We start from the raw sequence: 22537 nt of genomic DNA on the forward strand, positions 1-22537 counted from the left end.
TTTCCACCCATAAGTTGTTGCATCTTACAGAGCAGTTTTTAAGTTATATGGGTAGCAATTTTGAGTTTTAAGAATTAGGCATTGCAGAAATTAAATGCTTAGAGTAGATGATCATTTTCTTGTGTTTAAAAATATAATTGTTGACAATGTTTACATATAATCTTGTAAGGCATACTCAAAAATAAATGAGAGAAGAATGAAAATAAAAAAGATAAGTAAATCTCTTCTGATTCTTGCATAGAGAAATTTTCAAAGCAGGTGATTGTTAATAGCACATAAAGTAGTGTTTACTTTGTAAAGTAGGTCGTTTGTGTTAAGCCGTTTTCAAGAAGTTAGCTTCTGTATTGAGGGTTTGGAAAATGAATTACTGTGTATTGAGTAAAGTTAGTTACATAATTGTACAAGCTAAGTTTTCCTTAAACTAAGCTTAGGTTAATGGAAAAGGAGCCACAGCTTAATGAAAATTATGTTACTCTTTTCTGAATGGAGGAGTCTAGAAACAGAGACACATTAAAAACATGTTGGTATATAAACATTTTTTTTAATTAGGTATTTTCCTCATTTCCATTTCCATTTCTCTTCATACTCATTCTGCACGATCTGTACATAGTACACCAACTTAGAAGTGTGACCTTTACGTTATTTAAAAACAAACAAACAAAGCTGGAGGTCAAAAAAATTAAACTGTTTAGCAACAACAGCAAGAGAGAGAGAGAGAGAGAGAGAGAGAGAGAGCGAGCAAGGGCTGGAGAGATGGCACAGCAGTTAAGAACACTGTTCTTCCAGAGGTCCTGAGTCAATTTACAGTAACAACGTGGTGCTTCACATCCATCTGTAATGGGATTGGAAGCACTCTTCTGGTGTATATAAGAACAGCTACACAGAAGATGGCCTAGTCAGCCATCACTGGGAAGAGAGGCTGCTTGGTATTGCAAACTTTATATGCTCCAGTACAGGGGAATGCCAGGGCCAAGAAGTGGGAGTGGGTAGGAAGGGGAGCAGTAATATGTAATATGTAAGTACACTGTAGCTGTCTTCAGACACTCCAGAAGAGGGCGCCAGATCTCATTAGGATGGTTGTGAGCCACCATGTGGTTGCTGGGATCTGAACTCAGGACCTTTGGAAGAGCAGTCAGTTTTCTTAACTGCTGAGCCATCTTTTCAGCCCCCCCCACATATGTACCTTTAATCCTAAGTTATCTTTTCAACATTAACAGATTTCAAGTTAATCAAAGCAGGAGGGTAATCCTCAGCCTGTCTTACAGTACTGAGATTCTTCTTGGTTTTTCCCATTTACTGATATATCACTACCCATAAGAAAAAGGTGGAGACAACGAAACTTTATTTAAAAACCAAACCACTTGGAAAATATATTGCAGGCTTGACACAGCAAAAAGACAGATGTATCACTGTTTCAAGTAATTAATTGGTATAAATACAACATAGTACTTATCCAAAAGATAAGGTGCTATGTTGGGCCAGCAACACTGCACTGCAAAGAAAATAAAAATAAAAACCACCCAGGCAAAAATGGCATTTGGCAAGAAAGTGTGTGCCTCTCTTGTTCTACAGTGGTCCTCGCTCTCTGTGGCCCAAGTTGCTCATTTTCTGGCTTTCTTGTTGATATAAGGCTCTGTAGATTCAGAGCTGATTAATACTGGGTTCACACTTCTCAACAATTCCTAGTTACTGTTTATTCTCAGTGACTGGCATGTGACAGCCAACCCCCTTGCTTTTCATAAGGATGTGTCACTTTGCTGCACAAGTCAATGAAGAAGGCTGTTTCCCATGTTTACTGTGTGACACTGTCCGGCTTCTTCAGGGGCTTCTAGAGTAACAGAATTTGAAGAAATGGACATTCCCATCTTGATGGTACACAATACCAGGAACCTTTAGAAGTGACTCAAACCACTCCGCCTCCTGCGCGGAGATCCAGTGTGCCCTGCATATAAGACAAAACTCAGCAAAATATAGACTTGAAAAGGAAATCCTTTCCTCTGAATTCCTAGCCTACTGGGTTTTGTTTCCCAGCATATGCAAGGTGCTGTGGTGATACTTCTGGTCAACAGGATTTGTCAAGCTTCTCTGAGGAGATGCACCGCTCCTCAGATTTTACCAGCAGGTTGAAGAGAGCTGCCAGCCTGGATGTTTGTAGTAAGAAGCTCAGCTCTTGGTACAAGGTTGATCTCTACTACAGAACAGATACTTGCATATGAATATTTAGGATCTAGACCTCTCCTCTGAGCTATCTGCGATCCAAATCTTAGCACCAGCTTCTTCCTACTTCACCTTCTAAGATCCGGATTTAAAGGGACTAGTGTCCAGCAGTGAGCAGCATTTGTCTGGAACTTGCTGTGTCTAAGTTTTCCTCATTCGTAAACGTTGCTTAACATATTAAACTTCCATTCTTCCTTTTAAATAGCCTGCCCGCTGTCCCAATGGTCACTGGCAAACAATTTTATTTCCCGATGGATGACAGAGACTCCTTCATCTTCTTGGTCATTGTTGGGATGAGGTGCATGTGGTCATCCACACACTTGGTCACACAGCTGTCTAGCTGTCGCTTCACCTGAAGCTCCTTAGTTCCTGCATCCATTGAGTCTTTGGCTTTGTCATTGCAATGCATGGTGCAGCGGGCCAGGCGGTCCTGGAACCTTTCCAGCTCGCTGGTGACCAGAGCCTGGGCTTGAGCCAGAGGCGCATGGCAGCGCTCGATGCATTGGTGCACCTGCTGCATAGATGCTTGGGTGTCTTCACAGCAGTTGGCGCTGCACCGGAACATGAGGCCCTGCATCTTCTGGATGTTCTCTCTCTCCACACTTTTCACCATGGCGTCCACAGCCTCCTGCACTCGGAGTTGCTGCACCTCCGCCATGGCGACCCTCGAACTGATCCATTCTTATCTCCTTGTACAAAGCTCAAGTCTAAGTGGATCAAGGAACTCCACATAAAACTAGAGACACTGAAACTTATAGAGCAGAAAGTGGGGAAAAGCCTCGAAGAAATGGGCACAGGGGAAAAATTCCTGAACAAAACACAGCAATGTCTTGTGTTGTAAGATTGAGAATCGACAAATGGGACCTCATAAAACTGCAAAGCTTCTGTAAGGCAAAAGATACTGTCAATAAAACAAAAAGGCCACCAACAGATTGGGAAAGGATCTTTACTGATCCTAAATCAGATAGGGGACTAATAAGGTAAATACTAAACAGGTATTGTGGAGATATCTTCAAAAATTAAAAAGTGGGATTTATATCTCTGTACACCAAAAATTTGTTTTATTAGACATTTTCTTCATTTACATTTCAAATGTTATTCCGAAAGTCCCCTATACCCTCCCCCCGCCCTGCTCCCAACCCACCCACCTTTGCTTCCTGGCCCTGGCATTCCCCTTGTACTGGGGCATATGATCTTTGCAAGACCAAGGGCCTCTCATCCCATTGATTGTCGACTAAGCCATCCTCTGCTACATATGCAATAGAGACACAAGCTCTGGGGAGAGGGGACCACTGGTTAATTCATGTTGTTGTTCCTCCTATAGGGTTGCAGACCCCTTTATCTCCTTGGGTACTTTCTCTAGCTCCTTCATTGGGGGCCCTGTGTTCCATCCAATAGATGACTGTGAGCATCCACTTCCGTATTTGCCAGGCACTGGCATAGCCTCACAGGAGACTGTATGTTCTCTTAAATTGAGTTGTATTTGCATAAATAATTGCAAAATTTGAAAATTAGCAGTATCTAGAAAAGGAACAGTTTCAAGCAATTGCAAACTATGATCTATATATTGGCTATATATATATATATATATATATATATAGGTATACAAATTAAAAGCTTGATTTTTCAGCATTTCAAAAACAGCAGCTACAGCACATAGTTCAATTTTCTGTGCTAAAGTGAGGGGAAACTCAAGAGAATGAACATGTGATCCAATCACATATGCTGCCTTCCCATTAGATGAGGCATCTGTGAATACAGTAAGTGCATTCTCTATGGGCTGCATGTGTAAATTTACAGGGAATACAAAAGCATGCATAGAGGCAAATTTAACAACTTGTTTTTTGGATAATGATTATCAATTTTGCCTAATGAATTTGCACATTCAAAAGGCCAAATATCAGTATTTTGCAGTAACCAATTTAATTGCTGTTTGGAATAAGGAATTAATATTTCACCAGTTTCTTCCCCAAAATATTTCTGTGATTCTATCCTACAATTCTGTATTAAGACAGCAACAGCTTCATAATAAAGCATTAAAACTTTCTTTGGAGATGAAGAAAGATGAATCCACATTAATGGTCCCTTTTGCCAAAGGACTGCTGTAGGCTCATGAGTTATAGCAATAATGCAAGCAGTCAACAATTGATCGTAGTCTATATAATGTATCTGTTGTTGGCTGATAGCTTCCCCTACTTTCTGCAAAGCTACTCGTCCCTCATCAGTTCATTGTCTAGGGGAATTAGGATTTGCATTCTCCTTGAGGGTATCAAACAGAGATTTAAGTTCTCCTGTAGTAAGCTTAAGATGTGGTCTTAGTCAATTAATATCTCCTACCAACCTTTGAAACCTATTTAGAGTAAGTAAATTATCTTTTCTGACTTGAATTTTCTGTGCTGCAATTGTTTAGTATAACTTATGTTACAAATATTGACAAAAGAATTTGCCTTTGAATCTTTTCTGTAGTAACAACTACTACTACAAAATTTTAAAGCTTCTTGTGTAAGAGCAAAGCCTTGTAGTAAAATTCCATCAGAGGAATCTGCTAATAAAACACCCAAATAATAATATACACTGGAAGATTCAAAGTTATAACTTCTTGTATTGAAGCAGTGACAATTTTTTTTTTTTTACATAATGTAGGGTTATTAGCCTATTTCGGTATCCAGTCTGCTAGCCTATTTCTTTTTATTGGGGAATTGAATTCATTGATATTGAGAGATATTAAGGACCAATGATTGTTGTTTCCTGTTATTTTTGTTGTTAGAGGTGGAATTGTGTTTGTATGGTTCTCTTCTTTTTACTTTGTGGTGAGCAGGTTAATTTCTTCCTTTTTCTTGTGTATACTTTCCCTCCTTGTGTTGGAAGATTCCTAAAATTATCCTCTGTAGGACTTGATTAATAGAAAGATATTGTTTAAATTTTGTTTTGTCCAATTCAATATATTGTTTGAATATCTTGGTTTTCTAGCTATAGTTATTGAGAGTTTTGCTGCGTATAGTAGCCTGGGCAGGCATTTGTGTTCTCTTAGGGTCTGTATATCTGCCCAAGATCTTCTGACTTTTAGAGTCTCTGTTGAGAAGTCTTGTGTAATTCTGATAGGTCTGCCTTTATATGTTACTTAACATTTTCCCTTTACTGATTTCAATATTCTTTCTTCTGAGTGTGAATTTGGTGTTTGATTATTATTTGACAGGAGAAATTTCTGGTCACATTTATTTGGAGTTCTGTAGACTTCTTGTTTATTCATGAGCATCTCTTTCATTAGGCTATGGAAATTTTCTTCTATAATTTTGTTGGAGATGTTACTGGCCCATTGATTTGAGAATCTTCACTGTCTTCTATACATGCTATTCTTAGATTTGGCCTTTTCATTGTGTCCTGGATATCTTGAATGTTTTGAGTTAGGACCTTTTTGCTTCTTGTATTTTCTTTGTTGTGTTAATGTCTTCTATGGTATCTTCAATGACTGAGATTCTCTCTTCTATCTCTTGTATTCTGTTGCTGATGCTTGCATCTGTGACTCATGCTCTCTTTCCTAGGTTTTCCATCTCCAGGGTTGGCTCCCTTTTTGTTTTCTTTAATGTTTCTATTTCCATTTTGAGATTTTGGATAGCTTTGTTCAATTCCTTCACCTGTTTCATTGTGTTTTCCTGTATTTCTTTAAGAGATTTATGTGTTTCCTCTTTAAGTGCTTCAATTTGTTTACATTTGTTCTCCTGTATTTCTTTAAGGAAGTCATTCATGTCCTCCTTAAAGTCCTCTATCATCTTCACAAGATGGAATTTTAGATGTGAATCTTGCTTTTCAGGTATGTCAGAGTATCTGGGGCCTGCTGTGTTTGGAGAACTTGGTTTGGGGATTGCCAAGTAGGATTGGTTTCTGTTGCCTATATTCTTGTGATTGCCTCTCACCATCTAGTTATCTCTGGTGTTAACTGGTCTTGTACTCTCTGACTGGAACCTGTCCATCCTGTGAGTCTGTGGTCCTGTGATCCTGTAATCTTGTTATACTGGGTTTGTCAGAACTCCTGGGTATCAAGTTGCATCTGGGCGTTGACTGAGTCTGTGCGGATCCAGACCACAGGCTCCACTTCGTTATTTCGAGATCCAGGGGAGCTGTTTGTGTTTTTCCACAGGGTCAAGAACACCCAATTTGGGTATCAGAGAGGCTGATGCGAAAATTGCTCCCCCTGACAGAGATATAGATTGTAATAGTTCCGGAAGGACATGGTTTTTAGCAGAATGTTGGCAGGGTATACTGCTGTGGTTGTGATACTTCCCACTTTTGTGCCTATAGTAGATTTTGAAATGTTTGCCACCTATGCCCATTGGTGCTACTCACTGAGTGGTCCAATTTGAACCTCTTTTCCTCAAATCTTTGCTTCTGTTTGAGAATGAGTTCATTCACCAAGAAATTAGGATAGAGATGGTCAATATTGTCCACAACATAATTACACTTGGAACATCTATTATTGTCCTACAAACTCTAATGAATACACTTGTAGCAAAAGCTGTGGCCACATTTTGTCATGTATGCCTCCTCAGTCATATTAAAGCAGATGGGACTCTCTCTTATTTAATAGACTTAGTTCAAGAACAGGTTGAAGAATTGTATAAAGTTGTACAAGCTAATTTCTCTCAGTCTCTTGAACAGAGTCACCTCTTATCTGAGTACCTTAAAGGAAATTGGTCGGCTAAAGCAGAGCAACTGTCCAGAAAGCTGATCCTCCAGATTGCCAAACTCAGCAGCACTCGACTGGACCCTGTCACCTTGGGGGACTTCACCTCCTGGATCACCAATGCCTTCTCATTCTTTAAGGAATGGGCGGGAATGTTGGCCTGGGGGGCAGTGGTCCTCCTGGGTTGAGTCTTTTGTATCTGGCTATTGTGTCAACTCAAACAAGAGCACGCTCAGGGAGTGGTGTACCAAGCATTGATGGCAATTAAAGATGACGCATCTCCCAATGTTTAGCTGGCCTCTTTAAAAAATTAAGAATTCACCTTAGGTCGTCTGGCAGTTGTATTAACACAGATCCATGGTATCCAGTGATGGGCAACTTTCCTTATGCACAGACCAACCTAAGACACAGGGCCTGGAGGCGATAGGGTAACCCTATGACGGGTAAGGCTGTGACATGAAAGGATTGACTTAAGACAGGAGCCATAGCCGATGGACAGACTTTCCCAGACCTAGTCCAGCATCATATTATTAAACAAAAATGGCGGAGATGTAGGCAGCCGATGCCTAAAAGATGGCGCCGGTTTCTGGTACACCATGGCTGTAAACAACACCACTGCACAGGCGCTAGCCCCAATCTGGCGCCAATCCCTCCCAAGTGGGTTCATGCAAATTAAGTTGCCGGCAGACTGACCAATCCCAGGAGGACACACAGCTTTTCCCTGTGCTGGGGTGTATATAAGGAGTCTTCACTGGGTGCCCAGAATTCCTGTAGCATCGAGGCATTCCTGCAATAAAGCTGTTGAGAAGAATCTGACCATGTTGCGTTTTCCTTGCCGGACGAGGTGGGTGCAACACCCACTACAAAATATTACAGGCTATTGGTTACTCTATGTAACAACCAATAAAGCCCCATTGCAGAAGACATTACTTACTTATGTTAGCAAAAATCTTGTGCCCAAGTAGGATCTTCACATCCTTGACTAGCATTCATGGTGCTGGAAATGTACTTTGCATACTACTTGAGGAGAAATACTTATCACTATCACACAGCTATAAATGCTGTGACCTAAACCAGGGAATTTACCTATAAGATACACTAGCAGGCTGGAGAAATGGCTCAGTGGTTAGGAGCACTGACTGCTCTTCCAGAGGCCATGAGTTCAATTCCCAGCATCCACATGGTGGCTCACAATCATCTGTAATGGAAACCAATGTCCTCTTCTGGTGTGTCTGAAGACAGCTACAGTGTGATCATATAAATCAAATTCCTTTTAAAAAAAGATACACTGGTATAATAGTGGCACAATATTTATGGGAATAAAGAACCACTTTTTTTAAATTGGATTCAAGGCCTACTACATGAATGCTACATCCACTCCACTAGTGACCCGTGTGACAGGCTGAGAAGCCTGGACACGGTCCAGAGGCAGAAAGTTCACAGACAATTAGTCACCTAGAGCCATGCCATCCTGTATAAGGAATGCTCCAATGCCCTTGCTTTAGTTGGGAAACAAATCTGTGTGCTTTCCCTTAATATTTCTTTATTATAAGTACCTCTATTTGACATATAGCTAAGTTAGATTCCTCACCAGTCCTAGGCAGTCCTTGAGCCGACCATGGGCTTTCAATTCAGTAAGAATGCTTCCTATTCAGTGACATTCAGATTTGCCCCTAGTATTGTAAGAGAGATAGTGAAAGAAATCAGGCTTTACTATCTACTACACAGAGTTAGAAATCTCAGGGCAAGCTACACCCATATGCAGGAATTTACCATTATCTAGGAAAAAGGAAGTTTGTGATCTAAGGAGGAACCAGAGTAGATACTTAGAACTAGAGATAGCTGAGTTACACCCATACACAGGAATTTATTATGGCCAATGGGGGAGGTGGACTATACAATAGACTAGAATAGATACTATGGCCAGGGTACGAAGCCCTTGCCCCGACTTCTAAGATTAAGCGAACCTTGGGTCGGGCTGCTTTTGATCCCAGTTGTTAACATTGAATTTTATCCCAATTGGTTCCTGCCGGTCCTTTGTGTTTGCATTCCTCTGTTTTGTGTAGGAGTCATTAAGCCTCCGGTAACCTCAATGTACCTTGGTCACCTAACTTCCCTATTATCTTCTGTATAAAAATGTTTGATGCTCGATTTGACAAATTACATTCAGATCCACACTCCCTTGTGTTGAGTCTGTTTGTCACCCTCCTTCTTGCCGACTCCTTGCCCACTTGCAACCAGAAGCTCGCTCCCCACAGATAGGAGACCCAGTAGAGGTTAGACTGCAGCACATGAGGTTAAACTCACCATTGTCTGAGTGGAGAAGAACCTGAGACTAGATAGGTCATGGACTCTAGAGGATACTCTACTAGAATTCTGGTAAGGGAACATAGCAATTGAATGACTCCTAATGACATACTGTTAATACATACAGATCAATGCATTATTTAGCCTTTATTAGAGAGTCTTCTTCATACAGAAGACAGAAATTAACACAGACTCATAACTGGACAGTGTGCAAAGAATGAAAGACTTTGGAGCACTCAGGCCTAAATCGATATCTTTATCAAACTCCTGCTCTCAATGCTCAGGGATTTATGTGGAAGAGCAGGCTGAAACATTTTAAGTCAGAAGTGGCTGATGACTCCAAGAAGACAATGTCTTCCATACACAGCAGGACATGTGTGATACTTAAAGAGTATGAAAACATGCACAAGACTTGCACAAGTTCAAACCAGACAAAATCTTAGCACTGATATGGGGGAGTCACACAAAGTCATACCCCAAACAAGAACCTATTTATGACTAAAACCTGCTGGGAGATGAAAAATATCGTTTTCCCCCAATGCGTTGTCCTTGCATAGATCAACCACACTGCAGGGCAGCCCCCATGCCCAGGAATAGCTGGCCAACACAAAACAGACTCCCCTCTCTCTCTCTCTCTCTCTCTTTCTCTCTCTCTCTTGCTCTTTCTCTCTTTCTCTGTTGTCTGTTTTGTTTTGGTCTTGGTGTTTTTTGTCTTACTGAGTTTTTGATTATCTAATTCTTTTAATTTTCAGGTTTTTGTTTTTTAGAGATAAAAGATAAATATAGATAGATAGATATTGGGTTGTTAGAGTGATGGAGAGGATCTGAAGGGACCGAGAGAGGGAAAGTATTATTAAAGTATATCCCTCCATAAATATTTATATAAAGAAATCTGGAAACAATTGAACAAAACCTTAAGAACCCAATAATGAAAATAAAACTAAGAACAAGAATAAAACAACAGCAACAACAACAAAAGTATGTGGTCTTCATGTAATGATAATTTTATCTCTTCTTTACTAACGTAGGAACAACATCTCAGGTTTTCTTGCATATGTGAAATCTAGTTTAAAATACACCTGGTGTGTACGTAGAGAGACATGAGAGCAGAAAGAGGATTATTAAGGGGAAGTTAGTGAGAGGAGGTGGAGTAGAGATGAAGGAGGTAATGGGGATGACTGAGAGCAAAGTACAGTGAATGTATGAAAATGCCATAATGACATCATTGCTGTGTGCTAACAAAACTTAATAAGCAACCACTCACCCATATTCCTTTAATTAACCACAACAAATATCATTGGTTCACCAAGCTGGTCTTTGGGAGTATCCATACTTTGGTCTGCCATGGTTTCATTCTCTGGGGTGAGAAGACAAATGTTAGCTCACCCCAGGTACTGGTTTGTCACAGAGCTTTGCACTCATTCTCCCTATGTCTGTGATTGTCTGTTTAATTCTAGCCAATCTAGTGAGTGGTGCTGGACATCCCAGCAGAGTTCCTGACTGTAAAGTGGATTTAATCTTGAACTTTAAAAAGAAAATCCTTTCTTTAACCATTATCTGGCCTCTGTAATTTCTCTTTGCCCTTAGCAGAAATGACCTGCTGTCCAGGTGTGGAAAAAGTCAGGCTCATGACTTTCATTTTCATTCACCTTCCTACCAATTGGGTCTAAGCCTGCTATTTCCTTAAGTATTTCTAAAATGTGTGTGTGTGTGTGTGTGTGTGTGTGTGTGTGTTTGTGTGTGTGTGTGTGTGTGTGTGTTTAGGTGTGCTCAATGTCTACCTGCAATAAAAAAAAACAATATTATTTTTCCATAGGTGGGTGTGGTCTCAGGGGAGCTGAGAGATGGCCTCCAATCTGGTTATTTTCTTGTTTGTGTGCACTCTTTTGGTTGTTTTTCATTTCTACCTGATAGGGAGGAATGACTGGAATTGTGTTTTGGGTGTCATAGAGAGTTTCTTTTCATGAATACCACTTTCTGGTTGTTTCTTGTTTCTGCTTCATAGACAGCAAAGGTTTTATATGTGTACTTGTGTTCCTTATTATGAGATGCCTTTGACAGATGACTTTAATGAGGTAACCTTGATGAGGTGAATTTGATGAGATGACATTGACTAAGTGACTATGACATTAACAGACTTATTAACATGAGACAAGCTGTATCTACCACATTCTACAGGTTCTCTTAACCACAGAAGAGACCGAGAAGCTTATTTCTGGCACCACAGGGAAACTCCTCTCCCCCATATGCTTGCTTTCTCCTAATGCCCAGACTGGCATTTTAACACTATTGAAGGTAAGAGGAGGGAGGCTCTTGGTCTACAGACTCTGCTGGAAGCTCTCAAGTCAGCTTCAAGACAGCCCACAAATTTAGACAGAGTATATGACATTATGCAGGGAGAAAATGAAAGCCCTACAACTTTTTTTAAAAAACATTTCATCAATACATGCTCATGGACACTGAATCACCAAAAACAAAGACAGCAGTCACTCTAGCTTTTATTAATTAGACAGCACTAGATATTAAGAAAAAGCTCCAGACAGTTGAGAGGTTAAAAAAAAGAGTCTGAGAGATTTAGTGAAAGTGGTAAATATAGTATTTAATAGAAGAGAGATTACAGAAGAAAAGCAGATGACAGGACAAAAGCAACAGACTCAAGACCTGGCAAAGATCCTGTTGTCAGCCCTGGCCGAACCAAAAGACTGTAAGAGAAGGCTAAAACAGCTTCAGAAGAAACAGATAAGGGGGCCCTAAATATCAAAAGAGCCCCCTTCCATGGCCACTGTAACCCTAAATGTAAAAGAGAAAGAGACTAGGTTTTTTTTTTTTTGTTGGTAATTAAAAAGGTTCAACATTCTATATTGCTAAAACCTGAAGATAATGTCTTTTCATCAGTTTATAAGTGATGTCCCAGTGGCAACAGAATCAAAATGAAAACATAAGGCCTCTTTGAGTCCCTAAAAAATCAGATGAATTGAAAGAAGAAGGAAGACTAAAGAGTGGACGATTGTGGATGATTCAATCCTATTTAGAAGGAGAAACCAAATAATCACAGGAGGTAGAGGATTGGAGGGCCTCAGGAGGAAGAGAAAAGGGAGAACAGGAGGGGACAGGATCAGATTTAGGCTGAGATGAATGAGATGTATAGTGGTTCAGGAAATTGAACAGAGGTCTGTAGCAATGAGGGATGGGGAACTGGGAGTAGCCAACAGAAAGTCCCATATTCCAGGAAAGTAAGAACCTTCCAGAACCTCTCAGGGATGACATTAGCTGAAATGCCCAACAAAGGGAAGAGAACTTATATCCAGAGGATAGGCAGGCTCCCTCCCATTGAGAGATGGGGGAACCACCACCTATCTCTAAAATTTTAACCCAGGATTGCTCTGGTCTAAAATAAGTACAGGGATAAAGAGACTGAAGGAAAGGCCATCCAGAGACTGTTCCACTTAGGGATCCATCCCACATGCAGTCGCCAAACCCAGACAATATTGCTGATGTCAAAAAGTGCTTACTGATGTGCCTTTGCTACTGCTCTATCTGTGGGGCTATTTATAGAGAAGGAAAGTATAAACTCCAACTCAGAGGGAAACAAGACAGCCCAATGGGTGACCCTAGAAATTGGGCCTCTCAAGTCCTTGATTGCGCTAGAGTCAGGAGATCCCACACTCTCAGACCAGAGAGAAAATGTGATCTGGGTCAATAACCTGCCCATAACAGTGCCATAGAAGATAATGGAGTACTGTTGTGGGAAATATTAAAAAATGAATCTGCCAACTCTCAGTGGTGCCAGGTCACAGTCCAGTACTCCTGACACCTAGCTCCAGTTTCTAGGCAAATCCCCCACAAGAACAGTGTATCTAGGTTACACCCTCAACAAGACCAGCATCTCCAGGTTACACCCCCAACAAGACCTCCATCTCCAGGTTAATCCCCCAACAAACCTGCTCCCCCAGATTTCAAACCCACCCCCTGCCTAAAAATCATCTAAGCAGAGGGGAGCAGAAATGAAGTTTATGATATTTCTGGCAGCACCAGCCAATTATTTTAAAGACCACCCTGGCTTTCCAATTAAATGTTTGCATTTGTAGTCTCTGCCTTCTGCTTTCTATAAAGTCTGGCCCTGTTAGACATTCAGGTCTCTACCACCATAAAAACCTGTTGGGAACAAAATTTTAAAAATGGGGAAGGGGGACCCGGGGGCGCTGGGGAAGAACTGAAGGAAAAAGATGCCCACGCCCTGCCAGAGTTTCTCTGTTCTCTGGTCAGTCAGGCATGGGAGGGCTGCTATCTACCCTATCCACTCATCCCTGGGTTGGCATTCCTCTATCCCACTCTTCAGGGGTGGTCAAGGGTCAGCCCTGCCTGGGGACACCCCCTCCCCAAGCTACTTTGCTAAAGCCATCAGGGTTATAGGAGAGAGGGAAGAGGGAAGAAGTTCCCAACACTGAGCAGAGTGCGCAGCGGAACTTGAAGGAGCAGAACAGAGACTCTATGGTTTTAGAGCTTTATTATAGAAATGCAGGGGAAAGAGAGAAGGTAGAAAGGAGGGGAGAGAGAGAGAGGAGAAGGAGAGAAGAGAGGAAAGAAGAAGACAAAGAGAAGGGGAAGAGGAGAGAGAAGTGAGAGAAGAGAGAGGTGAGAGGACAAAGGAATAAGAGAGAGAGTTGCGGGCTGAGCACCCCTTTTTATGGTCTTCACTGTTGCTAGGTAACTGGGGAGGAGTTTAGCCTGAAGGTCAGAAGCTTGGGCCATTGCTTATGTGACTACTGACCATGCTTCTCTTGTGGGGGCTGTGGGAGGTGGTACCTTAGGCAGGGGCCGGAGTTCCAGGAGCATGAGGGAATGCCTACTGTGTCATGTAGGTGAATTATGACCATCGGGGTTCAGACCTCAGCTCGACTGGAATTCCCCCACAAAAACCTTCCACTGTGACAGTGGTGCATTTTGGAGCTGGGGAAGCTAGCTCTAGTAGAGCTATGACCCTGCTGTGAGTTAGATCACATCTGTGTTTAGGGGACAACTAACATATCCCTGGCACTACAATTTTACTGCAGTAATGTTGGTCTTTTCTTAAAGACTGCTAATTTCTAAGCTCCAGTTAACCATCAATTGTCCCTGTAGTCTCCATCTACTCTTGACAATAAAGCCAGAGACACGTGTCCGAAGGTGCCAACGTTCTGCTGTTTGCTGGAGCTGGAACTTGCCCCTTTGGTGTATTACAGTATTATTACTACTACTGATCTCATCTACCAGACTTCAAAAGATGTGCTGGCTCTAGAGTTCAGGCCACACTTCCAAGGCTTAGGCTATGGCACTCACATGGTGTCTCAGAAATATCTGCTACTCTAGTACCCAGTAGGTCCAATGCCCTCTTCTCACCTCCTTGTGCACCAGGAATGCATGTTGTTACAGATATGCTTGCAGACAAAACACCTTTATATATATAATGAAATTGTAAACTAAGTTTTGTTACATATAGTATATGTGTGTGGGTAATATTTGTGTGTGTGTAAAACAACCACAACACCTGTGTGAAGGTCAGAGAACAACATGAGAGATTCTGATTTTTCCATCTATCTGAGACTGTACTCAGGCAGTCAAGCATGGCAGCAAGAGCCTTTACTCACTGTGACACCCAATCTCTTAATTGTGTTGTAGTAAAATTGCTGTTCTCTATATAACCATAGGACAGTGAGGGATCATCATGGTACAAGCATCCCATATGATATGCATGTATGGAAAATGAGACTTGACTGAAGAACACATATCCATCCCTTTTTTAAAAGATCAATTTATTTATTTTATGTATATGAGTACACTGTAGTTGTACTGATGGTTGTGAACCATCATGTGGTTGCTGGGAATATGAAATCAGGACCTCCAATTGCTCTGGCTCTGCCCTGCAGGACATTTGGGAAAGCAGTCAGTGCTCTTCTAAACAGCCCCATTCCTTTCTTTCAATCCTACATCCCAAGTTTTGGTCTATACCTATTTGATTTCCCACATTCATTATTTCAACTTTGTCCTTAGTAGATTCTTTTGTCTCTCATTAACGTAGAAAACCAGAAAGCAGTAAAAAGTGTCCTTTTGTTTGTTTGGTGTGGTGAACGAATTATTCTTGGAGCAGTGTGTGGTACTATCCAAAGGTGTGGTCTTATTGAGTTACAGATGCATCACTGTGGAGGCGGGGCTTTGGGGAAATGTATATATACTCAAGCTCTGCCCAGGGTAAGACACAGTAATCTCATCTTGCTGCCTTCAACTTGGGAGGGAGAGGAAAGCAGATATCTGATCTAGGAAATCCTAGTCTGTAGAAAGTTCCAGGGCAGCCTTGAGTACAGAAGTCCTATCTCAAAAAGAAATAATCAGCTTTCTTATGTTTGTTAGTCATCCTTCAAAGAAGATGGTACTAACTAGGTAGGTTGTTGATTAGGGTCCTGGTCATGGAATGGTCTGGAAGTACAAATAGTTTCCATTTTTCTACTGGGATAGTTTAAGCTCGGGATCAGAGGTAACCTGGCCACTACCATGGCTAGAACCTCTTCTGGGCTTCTTTGGTGACTTGGCAGCTCAGAAGCTGGGGGTTTTCATTAGGTGCCTTCCCTGCCTGCTTACCTGCCTCCTTCCTTCTCTGCAAGAAAGCAAGTCCCTCTTGCTTTTGATTGTATGTGGGATTTCACTAACTGCCATCACATTACTCTTGGTAGGTTGTAACCTGACTATGTGTTAGAGGTAGCAAATATTCGAGTCTTCTTCAGGCACTATGATATAGATTAGTAGGACTATACAGGGAAAGGTTGAACTTGAAATGGATGCACACAAGAAAAACACCAGGGTGTTATGTGTATTGTGTGCTTATTGTAGCAATTGGGAAAAGTGTGGACTCAAAATGGCCAGGCTTGTTGTCTACAATGCATTTAGTTAGCTTTCATTTATGTTTTTAAATGTCCTTTATAAAACTAGCAATTATGGCCTGGAGAAATAGCTCAGTGGTTCATAGCATTGGCTGTTCTTGCAGAGAAACTTGTTTGTTTCCCAGCACCTGCATGGCAGCTCCCAACCATTGGTGACTACAATTTAGGAATCTGACACCCTCTTCCAGTCTCTGAAGGCACCAGGCATGCATGTGGTACACAGACATAACATCCAGACAAAGCACTCATACACATAAAGATGAAATGAGCCTTCTTTTATTTAAAACTGTAAACAAACAATGAAAGTATTAGTTTGATGTTTATTTGTTTGGTTTTGCCTCATTTTGCTTTGCCTTTTGGTTCTTGAACTGCCCTAGCAAATGAATCTACCCTAAAGAGGAGGACGGTGATTCTTCCCAGTGGCTGTAGTATAAGAGGGTTTAAAAGTCCCACAGTCTTTACATATTAAAAGTTCAATTGGGGTTTGGCATTGGAGCTGCAAGTTGTTCCATCCATAAGTTCGAGGACATTGGAGCTCCAACCACAATGATTGAGGTGGTAGTTGCCAAAAGAAAAATTTCCACTGCCCCACCCCTCCTGCTGAGAAGTACTTATACTTCCCCTTTTGCTTGTGCATTTAAGCCTTGAACCTTGCTGAATACTGTGACACCTTGATGCTACTCAGACTGCTTCCATACATGTTGTTCCTGCACTTGGTGTCTGTCTTTCTCTTCCCCCATTTGGTTCTTAGGAGAAGGTCCCCTGGAGACCCTCGAATAACTGGACCTGCTGGACGGGTCAAGTGGCGCCAGACGTGGGGCACGAGGTACGACCACCCTCTGGACAACGGATTCAAGAGGTACCGCTCAGTGAGACAGTTCCACGCCACTTCAAACAAGTGTCATGGACGTTGAGAGGTAAGCCTGGGCATTCAGTTGTTGTCCCATTTACCATGGGGAATGTTCTGTCCAAAGAGACAGTTTTTATTCAAGAGATGAAGGGGTCTCTTTAGGAGAGAGGGATAAGAGTTAAGAAAAAGGATTTAATAATTTTTTATTGTTTTGTGGACGAAAAATATCCGTGGCTGATACTGAGTAGTCCTGAAATACACCCTTTAACCTGGAATAAAGTAGGCAAAGAAATCAATAGTTTAATAAAACAAGGAGAAGATGTCCCTGAGTCCTTTTTTTAGCTATTGGGGAATTGTCAGAGATCTCTTTAAACAGGCACAAGAGGGTGGAGAAGGCGCCTGCCTCTTAGCCCTTACTGAAGATTTTTTAGAAAACTCCAGATGCCTCCAGCATTTCGGCCTTGTCATTAATTGACGACCCTATTCCTAAAGATTCCCTCCCTACTCCCCTCGCTCCCCAGGCTAGGTCTGCCTCAGGAGAAAAGAGTGCTCTTCAGCCCTCAACAAAACCCAAGAGATTTTATCCGATTTTATATAAAGAATTGTCAAATGACCCCCAGAACTTGATGAAGAGGCTTTCAATTATGAACTTGACTGCTATGGTCCAGGACCCGGTGCCTACATTGCCATGGAGCCCTTCAATTTCGACCCTCCTCCTCATTTGCCCCCTGTAGTGGCTATTCCTGGTTGTCAACTTGACTATATTTGGGATGAACTACAATCCAGAATTGGAAGGCTCACCAGTGACCTTTATCTGGAGGCTTGGAGATCCTTATCTGGATCTTGGTATTGAGATCTTGAGCCATAGTGGCTATGGATTCTGGAAGATTAAATCTCTGAGTTTAAGGAACACATGTTTAATCTGGGCTACACCTTCTGCTGGAGACAATATAAGGACATTGGAAGAAGGGAGTCTAGCTCTTGCTCCTTTGCCTGCTTGCCGTGTGAGACTGAGTAACTGCTAGATCCTTGGACTTCCATTCACAGCTGCGACTGAACCATTGTTGGGAATTGGGCTGCCGACTGTAAGTCATCAATAAATTCTTTTACTATATAGAGACTATCCATAAGTTCTGTGACTCTAGAGAACCCTGACTAATAAAGAAGTTGGTACCAGGAGTGGTTCTAGAGTAACAGAAGTACAAGGATGAATCTTTTAAAATACTGGAATTGGCTTGTTGATCCACCAGGGCTTTCAACTACTGAAACCTCTCCAGATTCTCTCCCTCCTGGGAGCTCAGAGAATTTTGAAGACCCATGGTTGAAATTATATTTCAAACTTAAAGAAGCTAATGCCCTTGATTTTCTTAATGAATTAGGTGATTCAGTGCACAAAGCTTTCTACAAGATGGGGAAAAAATCAGAAAATGATTTTACTGGCTGGCTGCTCTTAGTATCTGGGGAAAAAATAATGAATGAAAGGAAGGAGTTGTGTGATAAAATCGAAAGGCTCCAGACACAAGTAAACAATCTAAAAGTTGCTAAGTGTGTCTTTGAAGAGAATCTTCTCTCCTGCAGCAATAGAGCTCAAGTTGCAGAAAATCAAACTGAAACCCTCATTGTAAGGTTGGCTGAACTACAGCGAAAATTTAAGTCTCAGCCTCAGAGTGTGTTGACAGTTAAAGTAAGGGCACTAATTGGCAAAGAATGGGATCCTATAACATGGGACTGGGATGTGTGGGAAGACCATGTTGAAGCTGAGGATTTTGAATCTTCAGATTCTCAAGCGTTTCCCCACCTGAGGAAGTAGTACTCTCAGCCCCACCCCTTGAAATAATGCCTTCCCCACATGAGGAAATTATTTTTGCAGAGTCTGATAAACCAGCAATGACTTTCAATACTGATATTTCTCAAGGCCCACCAATAGTTTCTTCTAGACCTGTAACAAGACTCAAAGCAAAACAGGCTCCTAGAGGGGAGGTAGAAAGTGTAGTCCATGAGGAAATTCGATACACTACTAAGGAGCTTAATGAGTTGCTAATTCATTCAAGCAGAAACCTGGTGAATATGTATGGGAATGGATTTTAAGGGTGTGGGATAAGGGTGGAAGGAACATAAAACTAGAGCATGCTGAGTTTATTGACATGGGCCCTCTGAGTGGAGATTCTAGGTTTAATACGGAAGCTTGCATGGTTAAAAAAGGTGTCAAAAGTTTGTTTGAATGGTTGGCTGAGGTGTTTATCAAAAGATGGCCTACTGGAAATGACTTGGAGATGCCTGATATTCTGTGGCTTAGTGTTGATGAAGGGATTTTAAGACAGGGAAATTGCAATGCTAGAGTGGATATATTGTGTAAATCCTAATTGTCTACAATGGGAAGGTCCAGAAGATATGCCCTTCACCAGCTCTATAAGACGCAAATTGGTGAGAGGGGCACCAGCACATTTGAAGGGTTTTGTTCTTTCCCTTTTCCTTGTGCCAGATCTTAGCATTGGAGATGCTTCTGCTCAATTAGATGAATTAAATTCACTGGGTTTAGTTGGATTCCGAGGTAACAAGGGCCAGGTGGCAGCATTGAATCACCAGAGACAAGGTGATCCTAGTTATTATAATGGACAGTGTAGGCAAAAGAATGTTTATAATAACAGACCCAGTAATGGTCAGCACAGGAGAGGTGAAATTTATAATGGCATGACTCGCTTGGACCTTTGGTACTGGCTAATCAATCATGGTGTTTCCAGGAATGAAATACATAGGAAGCCTACTGCATATTTGTTTGATCTGTATAAGCAGAAAAATTCTCAAACAAATGAAAGAAAGGCTACATTAGTTCATGGTAAACAGCAATCTCAGCCAGTGAATCAATTTCCAGACTTGAGCCAGTTTGGAGATCCGGAACCCCTTGAATGAAGGGGTGGCCAGGTTCCACTGAGGAAGGATCCTGATAAGACACCCAAAGGTTTTGCTGTTACCCTTTCTCCAGTTCTTCCCCAGAGGGACCTACGGCCTTTTACAAGGGTAACTGTACACTGGGGAAAAGGAAATAATCAGACTTTTTGGGGTCTGCTGGATACTGGTTCTGAGTTGACACTGATCCCAGGAGATCCCAAGAAACATTGTGGCCCTCCAGTTAAAGTAGGGGCTTATGGAGGGCAGGTGATTAATGGAGTTTTGACTGATGTCCGACTTACAGTAGGTCCAGTAGGTCCCCGGACACATCCTGTGGTGATTTCCCCAGTTCCAGATTGTATAATTGGGATAGATATACTCAGAAATTGGCAGAATTCTCATATTGGTTCCCTGAACTGTAGAGTTAGGGCTATTATGGTTGGAAAGGCCAAATGGAAGCCTTTAGAGTTGCCTCTGCCAAAGAAAATAGTGAATCAAAAACAGTATCACATTCCTGGAGGCATTGCAGAAATTACTGCCACTATCAAGGACTTGAAAGATGCAGGGGTGATGGTTCCCACCACTTCTCCATTTAACTCTCCTATCTGACCAGTGCAGAAAACAGATGGATCGTGGAGAATGACAGTTGATTATTGAAAACTAAATCAGGTAGTAACTCCAATTGCAGCTGCTGTACCAGATGTAGTTTTGTTACTTGAGCAAATTAACACATCTCCTGGCACCTGGTATTCGGCTATTGATCTGGCGAATGCCTTCTTCTCAGTACCTGTCCATAAGGACCACCAGAAGCAATTTGCTTTCAGTTGGCAAGGCCAACAGTATACCTTCACAGTTTTGCCTCAAGGATATATTAACTCTCCTGCCCTGTGTCATAATTTAGTTAGAAGGGATCTTGATCGTTTGGATATTCCACAAAATATCACATTGGTGCACTATATTGATGACATTATGCTGATTGGACCAAGTGAGCGGGAAGTAGCAACCACTTTGAACTCATTGGTAACACATATGCATATCAGAGGATGGGAAATAAATCCAACCAAAATTCAAGGACCATCTACCTCAGTGAAATTCTTAGGAGTCCAGTGGTGTGGGGCATGCAGAGATATTCCTTCTAAGGTGAAAGATAAGTTATTGCACCTGGCCCCTCCTACAACCAAGAAAGAAGCACAACATTTAGTGGGTCTATTTGGATTCTGGAGACAACACATCCCTCACTTGGGTGTGTTACTTAGGCCTATTTACCAAGTGACTCAGAAAGCTGCTAGCTTTGTGTGGGGCCTGGAACAGGAGAAGGCCCTTCAAGAGGTCCAGGCTGCTGTGCAGGCTGCTCTACCACTTGGACCATATGACCCAGCAGACCCGATGGTACTTGAGGTGTCTGTGGCTGATAGAGATGCTGTTTGGAGCCTCTGGCAGGCCCCTGTAGGTGAATCACAGAAAAGACCTTTGGGATTTTGGAGCAAAGCTCTACCATCATCTGCAGACAACTATTCTCCCTTTGAAAAACAGCTCTTGGCCTGCTATTGGGCCTTAATGGAAACTGAACATTTGACAATAGGACACCAAGTTACTATGCGACCTGAATTACCCATCATGAGCTGGGTACTATCAGACCCTGCAAGTCATAAAGTGGGACGTGCACAGCAGCAATTATCAAATGGAAGTGGTATATACGTGATTGGGCCAGAGCAGGTCCTGAAGGCACAAGCAAGTTACATGAAGAAGTTGCTCAAATGCCTATGGTTTCTACTCCTGTTACAATGCCATCTGCTGCCAAGCATGCGCCTATAGCCTCATGGGGTGTTCCCTATGATCGACTGACTGAAGAGGAGAAGACTAGGGCCTGGTTTACTGATGGCTCTGCATGTTATGCAGGCACCACCCAGAAGTGGACAGCTGCAGCATTACAACCCCTTTCTGGGACAACCCTGAAAGACACAGGTGAAGGGAAATCTTCTCAGTGGGCAGAACTTCGGGCAGTACACATGGTATTACAGTTTGTTTGCAAGAAGAAATGGCCAGATGTACGAGTATTCACTGACTCATGGGCTGTAGCCAATGGATTGGCTGGATGGTCAGGGACTTGGAAAGATCACAATTGGAAAATTGGTGAGAAAGACATCTGGGGAAGAAGTATGTGGATAGATCTCTCCAAATGGGCAAAGGATGTGAAGATATTTGTGTCCCATGTAAATGCTCACCAAAAGGTGACTTCAGCTGAGGAGGAGTTCAATAATCAAGTGGATAAGATGACCTGTTCTGTGGACAGTCAGCCTCTCTCCCCAGCCATCCCTGTCATTGCTCAGTGGACACATGAACAAAGTGGCCATGGTGGTCGAGATGGAGGTTTGCTTGGGCTCAGCAACATGGGCTTCCACTCACCAAGGCTGACCTGGCTACAGCTGCTGCTGATTGCCAGATCTGCCAACAGCAGAAACCAACACTGAGCCCCAGATATGGCACCATTCCTCGAGGTGACCAGCCAGCAACCTGGTGGCAGGTTGACTACATTGGACCACTTCCTTCATGGAAAGGACAGCGTTTTGTTCTTACTGGAGTAGATACTTATTCTGGTTATGATTTTGCCTTTCCTGCATGTAATGCCAATGCTAAAACCACCATTCACGGGCTGACAGAATGCCTTATCTATCATCA

At 42.1% G+C, this 22537-nt stretch overlaps 1 protein-coding gene and 1 pseudogene across 1 annotated transcript in view; one reads left to right on the plus strand and one right to left on the minus strand.

The window, feature by feature from the left end:
* LOC110306562 (RNA exonuclease 1 homolog) overlaps nt 1–22537 on the plus strand; it is a 44561-nt gene that overhangs the window by 16024 nt on the left and 6000 nt on the right.
* LOC110311109 (TIM double twin CX3C motif protein pseudogene) lies at nt 1945–2878 on the minus strand (annotated as a pseudogene).

The sequence above is a fragment of the Mus caroli genome, unplaced genomic scaffold (genome assembly GCF_978045245.1).
Source record: "Mus caroli unplaced genomic scaffold, Mus_caroli_1 scaffold_14, whole genome shotgun sequence".
Taxonomy (NCBI): Eukaryota; Metazoa; Chordata; class Mammalia; order Rodentia; family Muridae; genus Mus; species Mus caroli.